Source organism: Carassius auratus, chromosome 34 (assembly GCF_003368295.1).
Source record: "Carassius auratus strain Wakin chromosome 34, ASM336829v1, whole genome shotgun sequence".
Taxonomy (NCBI): domain Eukaryota; kingdom Metazoa; phylum Chordata; class Actinopteri; order Cypriniformes; family Cyprinidae; genus Carassius; species Carassius auratus.
This window is the reverse complement of record NC_039276.1, coordinates 24,081,437-24,088,541: the sequence shown is the minus strand read 5'-3', so window position 1 is coordinate 24,088,541 and position 7,105 is coordinate 24,081,437. Positions and strand designations below refer to the sequence as shown.

At 37.9% G+C, this 7,105-nt stretch overlaps 1 long non-coding RNA gene across 1 annotated transcript; it reads left to right on the top strand.

Moving 5' to 3' along the window:
- The first annotated feature begins 1,032 nt into the window (after window positions 1-1,032).
- Window positions 1,033-5,821, top strand: LOC113053590 (uncharacterized). The gene is made up of 3 exons (XR_003277251.1): window positions 1,033-1,524; window positions 2,540-2,714; window positions 5,573-5,821. It is a non-coding gene; the product is annotated as an uncharacterized LOC113053590 (long non-coding RNA).
- Window positions 5,822-7,105: the final 1,284 nt, after the last annotated feature.

The window sequence follows — 7,105 nt, the reverse complement described above, 5'->3', positions numbered from 1 at the left end:
TGCTAGTCACATGCTAGAAACATGCTAGCAAAATGCTAATCATGCTAAAATCATGCTCTCAACATGCTAGAAACATGTTAACAACTTTGCTTATCATGCTAACGACATGGTAGTCACTTGTTTATAATGGTAGTAATATGTTAATCACTTTCTTTTTTAAACTTCTTAACTTTTCAAACTTTTGCATTTTTAAAACTTTTTAAGCTTTTCAAACTTTCTACATTTTTCTAACTTTCTGGCCAGGCTTTTTCAAGCCAACTTAAAGTTTGAAAACAAACTTTACTATCTAGTTTTATAAATACCATTCCATAACAGACTGATGGAAACATTTAGTCAAGTCAACTAAGTTGACTTTGTTCTACTAAAAAAAAAAACTAGACTAATACTAAAACTCTTATGATATATAGTCGACTAAAACTAGACTAAGACTAAAACATTTCAGATGACTAAAATGTGACTAAAACTAAATGGTGTGTTATTCAAATGACTAAGACTAAATACGAATTTGCTGTCAAAATTAACACTGGACTGAACAAATGTAAAATATATGTACACATTTAAATATTAATTATTGTTATAACTACAGAAGTTGTTCAGTCAAGAGCAGTGTGAATTTTCCATTTTTGGTTTTTTTTTTTTTTTTTTTTTTGTTGTTGCTTGGATTAACAGCTAGGATACCGACAGCAGCTAGTAATTAGGCACGTTCACTTTAAGACAATGTGTGGATCCAATATAATTACACGCATTCAGGTTCAGGTAGTTTATGAAATAAAATTCATAAGTGTGTCTGTTGGTTTCTATGAGCTACTTTAAATTTGCCTATCCAGCAACTATGTAACCGATAATAACATCAACAATGAATAATGTTTCCAAAATCTTTTATAAATTAAGCAAATGCAAGTATGAACAGAGTAACATGCTGGAACAAAGCCACTGGAAGGCAAGCCTGCAACCGGATTAAGATTTATCTCATGATGACCGGCCTACAGGCTGTATAGTAAATTTCATTTTTTGTAAACGTGTGTGTGTGTGTACACTGGTATTCAAACGTTATGGGGACCAAATATACCTACCAGCATGCTAATACTAGTAAATTAAGTGTTTTGAAAATCTAAAAATGCATGGGCAAGGGGACAGTTTGTACAGTTAAAAAATAAATAAATAAATAAGCCTATGGAATGTTCCCATAATGATTGGAATATCAGCATGTGTGTTCATTAATTCAATCAATTAATGGTCAATTTTAATCTAAGTCCATAAATAGTACTATTTAAAAGTTTGAGGTCAGTAATAGATAGCAGCACAACAGTACTGGAGCAATGGCTGCTGAAAATTTTATTTTTGATCAAATAAATCTCTTCGTAAGCATAAGAGACCTCGGTCAGAAACATAAAAAAATCCTATTGACCTCAAACCTTTAAACGCTATATAAACAGTCTAGTCATGTCTAAAAGTGTCTTTCTCTGTCTCTCATAGATGGCTGCTCACGGGTGTTAGTCCGTAACATCAGTAAGGTTACATTAGGTGAGTTGACAACAGGTATGTAATTAAATTCTGATGATAAATATTTAATTTCAAGGTTTCATTCAAGAGCTGTTAAAGTGAATATATTTTAATGGATCTGAGCTATCATAAACTTTAATTATTAACTTACATCAACAAAAATAATACATACTGCAACAAATGTGTTGCTTATGGTTAGTCAATGCATTCACCAATGTTAACTAATAGGACCTTATTGTAAAATGTTTCATTTGACAGTGTATATTCATAATTGGTAAGTCTTTACCCTGAAAAGGGTGCAGGTTGATATTGTGTTTAAAACTGAGTGTGCCAGTTTTTGAGTTGAAAGCAGATCACTTGTAAAACTGGCCTTCAGAAAATCAAGCTCACAGAAGGGGATACTTCAAAATTACAACTCTAGCATCATTTACTCACCGCCATGTCATTCCAAACCTGTATGACACACTTTCTTCTGCACAACACAAAGAAGATATTTGAGTTATTTTTTCGTTACAGTGACAGTCAGTGGTCAAAAACAAATTAAACCACAAATTAGTCCACTATGGAGGAAACACCCACCCTCCCAACACACACATTTTTAAAGACATCTCCTTTTGTGTTGGGTGAACGATCCCTTTAAGGGCAAACACAATAATATCTTGCCTTTGGTCTTGATGCATACAAATTATTAATCAAAGATAAAAAATAATCAGACTTTAGAAATGAAACATAAAAAAGACAACTTGAGTGAAATTTATATTTTGATTATTTTTTCACTCCATGCTCTGGAAACCCACAACACAGGGTTAGTTTTGACCTTCTGATGTTGTTTAGATATTTTTCATGCTGTGATTTACATACATAAATATACATATATATATATATATATATATATATATATTTAATTCTATAACACATTTAGTTTAACTGCTCTAATCTATTATTTATGTTACCATGTGCCATGTAACAATTTTCTTTTGTGTTGCATGAAGATTCGTGCAGGTAATTCTGATGTTGTTCTGTGATCTTCTGCCAGGAACATCAGGTCAATCTGCTGCTGTCCAGAATCCGGTGGTTTGTCTTCGTCTGGCATCTCAGCTGAGACCTGTCCACTATGGGTGATCCTTCCAGTAGTTGTGAAGTACCAGTGGTGTAGCTCTCAGCATCACTGATGCACACAAGCCCTCACAGCACGTCAAGCTGCAAACCATGTGAGGGACCCTAACCTACCCTACTCAACCGTTTAAGACAACCGCATGTCAACCAGCAACTCAAAACATCCTAACAACCACATTAGTGACGCATGAAAAACCAAACCGAGGAGTCCAGCAACAACAACGCAACACAAACAACCGTTCAGAAAACCTTGGGAAACACAAATCACCAAAAACATCCCCGACAACCACATAGCAAAGCACTAAAAGCCTATTAGAACAACAGAGGACCACAAATCAACTCAATGACAGTCACCAAAACATCTGAACAAACACGCAGAGATGTGTTTAAAACTTACTCTATGACTATGTACAGTATTTACATACGCCGGTCCGGCTGTGTGACGCTCCATGTGACGCTGTGATGACTCAGTGTCTGGGCTTCTTTCTTCGGGGTTCCTCGGGCAGAGGCTCTTCACTGATGTCCACGTGGATTCGTGGAGCGAAGCGTCTGCTGGTGGTGAAGCTCTCAGTGACGAGGACACGTCCATCTGGCTGCTCTGTCTCCAGCAGTGAAGGGCAGTTGAGTGTCTCCCACAGACGCTGCTTGATCTTCAGCCCCAGGTCAAGGCTGTAGCGGCGCCGTCGACCACAGCGTGTCTCCATCATGGGCTCCACAGAGCGGTAAATGTCCTGGTAGCTCTGTACGCTGCAGCCGTGGATGGAGATGGGCTCTTCCTGCTGAGAAACGTCCACTGAAGAGACTGAGGCAGCTGGACGGATGTCAGGAAGGACAGCAGCGTTCTTCAGATAGCGCTCTTCTAACCTGTTGGGTCTGTGAGCTTTGGCAGAGATGCAGCTGTATGTGTGATCTAACCTGATAACAGCTGTCTGTTGTGAAAGCTCACAGGCCTCTTGAATGGAGGAGACGCCCTCCACCGAGAATCCCCTCAGGTGTGTGGGAAGAGCCCTGCTTCTTCTGGGGCGACGCTGCTCCATGAAGATGCCTAGAGAAACACTTTACAGACTTGAAGAATTGATGAAACTCACCAAACTGTAGAGTTGAAGGCTTGTAGCGTGTGATCAGGCTTCAAGGCTTCAGGGACAGTTGTGTTGATTTCAAAAATAAACTCAATTTTAAATATCAACTAAAGCTGCTGTGACTGACATAGAATGTTGAGGCTCATTTAAATGTAAACAACACTTACAAGCAGTAAGTCAATTAGAGCGGCTTGAGGTCTTTTACACTTACTATATGCTGCTCTATTACCATTATCATATTCAATTACAGTTCATTTATAAACACACACACACACACACACAAACATATATATATACAGTGGGGCTCGAAAGTTTGGGCACCCCTTACAGAATCTGTGAAAATATGAGTGATTTTCAAAAAATAAGAGAGATCATACTAAATGCATGTTATATTTTATTTATTACTGTCCTGAGTAAGATATTGTACATAAAAGATATTAACATTTAGTCCACAAGACAAAAAAATTGCTGAAATTATTAAAATAACCCTATTCAAAAGTTTGGGAACCCTTGGTTCTTAATACTGTGTTCTGTTACCTGATGATCCACGACTGTCTTTCTGTTTTGTGATGGTTGTGCATGAGTCCCTTGTTTGTTCTGAACAGTTAAACTGAGCAGCGTTCTTCAGAAAAATCTTTAAGGTCCTGCAGATTCTTCAGTTTTCCAGCATCTTTGCATATTTGAACCCATTCCAGCAGTGACTGTATGATTCTGAGATACACCTTATCACACTGAGGACATTTGAGGGACTCGAACACAACTATTTAAAAAGATTCAAACATTCACTGATGCTCTAGAAGGAAACAAGCTGCATTAAGAGCTGGGGGGTGAAAACTTTTGGAATTTGAAGATCAAGGTAAATTGTAATTAATTTGTATACCGGGAAACATACAAGTATTTTCTGTTGCTTACGAAGGGCAGAAATAAATGGAAAAAAAATATATTTCATCAAAATAAGACAAATTTGGCCATCTTCATCATGTTCAAAAGTTTTCACCCCCCAGCTTTTAATGCATCTTGTTTCCTTCTGGAGCATCAGTGAAATTTTGCTCAGTTTAACTGTTCAGAACAAACAAGGGACTCATGTACAACCATCACAAAACAGAAAGACAGTCGAGGATCATCAGGTAACAGAACACAGTACTAAGAACCAAGGGTTCCCAAACTTTTGAATGGGGTTATTTTAATAATTTCAGCAATTTTTTTGTCTTGTGGACTAAATGTTAATATCTTTTATGTACAATATCTTACTCAGGACAGTACTAAATATAATATAACATGCATTTAGTATGATCTCTCTTATTTTTTGAAAATTACTCATATTTTCACAGATTCTGCAAGGGGTGCCCAAACCTTCGAGCCCCACTGTATAATTCATGTAATTTGGCTATTTTTCATTCATCTTAAAATTAAATCAGCAAATAAGTATTTTCTTAATGCTACTGTAACCAGCAAATACTGACATATTTTATTCCTGTGGGCTTTGTCCTAAAGAAGGAGGAGAAGAATTACAATATCTCACTGAAGGATTTGATAGAAAATTACTCCAAGTACTCTGGAAAAATTCTTGGCCTTGAAGAAAAGGAAAAAAGGCGAGAGAAATTGTCTAGAGCAGGACATGGACAGAAAGAAAGCCGTCTTCAAAAATGACAGAGCAATTGGGGTGAGTGAAAATCATGACACTGATATTCATCCAGTTTCACCTCTGTATTCACTTCTGACGGTGATGCTGTGCTTTGACCAGAGGGTGGCAGTAAAGCTTGTGCTCTTTTATCCTCTGGTTGCTGTTGTTTTACTGTGTCCTGGTCAAGACTCTTTCATGCTGTCTTTTGTTGTGTTAAATGACACTTCTCTCATGCTTTCATGTCCTCCAGGTCAGTGGAAGGGAAGTGTTTGAGTTCAGACCTGAGCTTGTTGACGATGACGATGAGGAGGCTGATGATACTAAATATTCTGATGATGATGACACAGACACACAGAGCCGTTTGTTAACTGAGAAGATGCGCCAATAAACGCTGAAAATTAACGTGATTTGCGCATCTTCTCTATAAACAACGGCTTCTTTGTAGTAACAGCTACTCTATGTGAAATCACACACCTGATGGAATTAACCGCTGATTAGAAAACCGGCTTTAATGACGAGATGCGCATAACGATCGGCCGATCGTGATCGGAGCACCCCTAATATCCTGTTAATCTTGAGTACCTATAGAGTAGTACTGCATCCTTCATAACTCCAAAAATTCTTTAGTTTTATTATATTCATAAGAGAAAGATAGTCTGTACTGATTGTTCCCGGAAAAACACGACCGGCTGGAAGCGTGACGTGTGGGCGGCACCGGCGGCGCCAGGGGGGGTCTTGGGGGGTCTCAAGACCCTGCCAAAAAATGCCTTGACCCCCCATTTGACCCCCCAGCCTCTTCCTGATTAAAAAATATATATATTCGGGATAAAGATCCAAAAATGTTTCTCTTCAAACTACGCAGAACAATAATAAAAAATATTTCGACATTTATTCATACACTGAACCGAGAACCGTTTCTGTCGGACGCGTCCGATTCGAGAACCGATGAGCTGATAACTGCGCATGCGTGATTCAGCGTGAAGCAGACTGACACAGAGCGCATCTGAACCGAACTGATTCTTTTGGTGATTGATTCTGAACTGATTCTTTGCTAATGTTATAAGCGCGGGTAAACCAAAGGCTTGAATGAAGGGCAATCATCGCCAATGACGGCATTACATCGAGCGCAAAAGAACCGGTGAACCATTTTTTTTTTTTTCAGCTGGTTTATTTGATCGAATTGTCCGAAAGAACCGGTTCACTTGAGCACACTGCTCCTTTGCCCCTTAAGTGCCCTTTTGTCAAAGCAAAATTTCCTCAATTTTTTTTTGTAATAACATAAACTTTTGTGAATGCCTGCCCACGCCCAATCATAATATTAGTACAATTTATTAATAATAATTTAGCCGTAAATAAAATGACCAACATGATGACAGTTCACCTGACTACGACCTCATCCAACCGGGAAGATTCCTCATGCTGCACGCGCATTTTTTAATTGCTAGAGGATATTTTCAACATCGTGGCAGCTGGTAAGTGGTGTTTCATTCTCAGCGAAGTGATTTTGGTGTTTATTTACTTATTATTATTTTACAAGAACGATGTGATGTGAGAACATGCAGATACGTTGTTTATATTGCTGTGTGTAGCCTGTAGTGTAGAAGTAACACTAGCGTGCTGTTTGAGGGAGAAAAGTTTCACAGGCATCGAGGGGTCTGGTCTTTTTTATGTTATTTGAATAAACTTTTATTATATTACAGTACTTATTTATTTTTAACACGTAAAAATAATTATCACAACACTGGTAAGGTTTATTCAGATTTTCTCATTCTCTGAATTATCA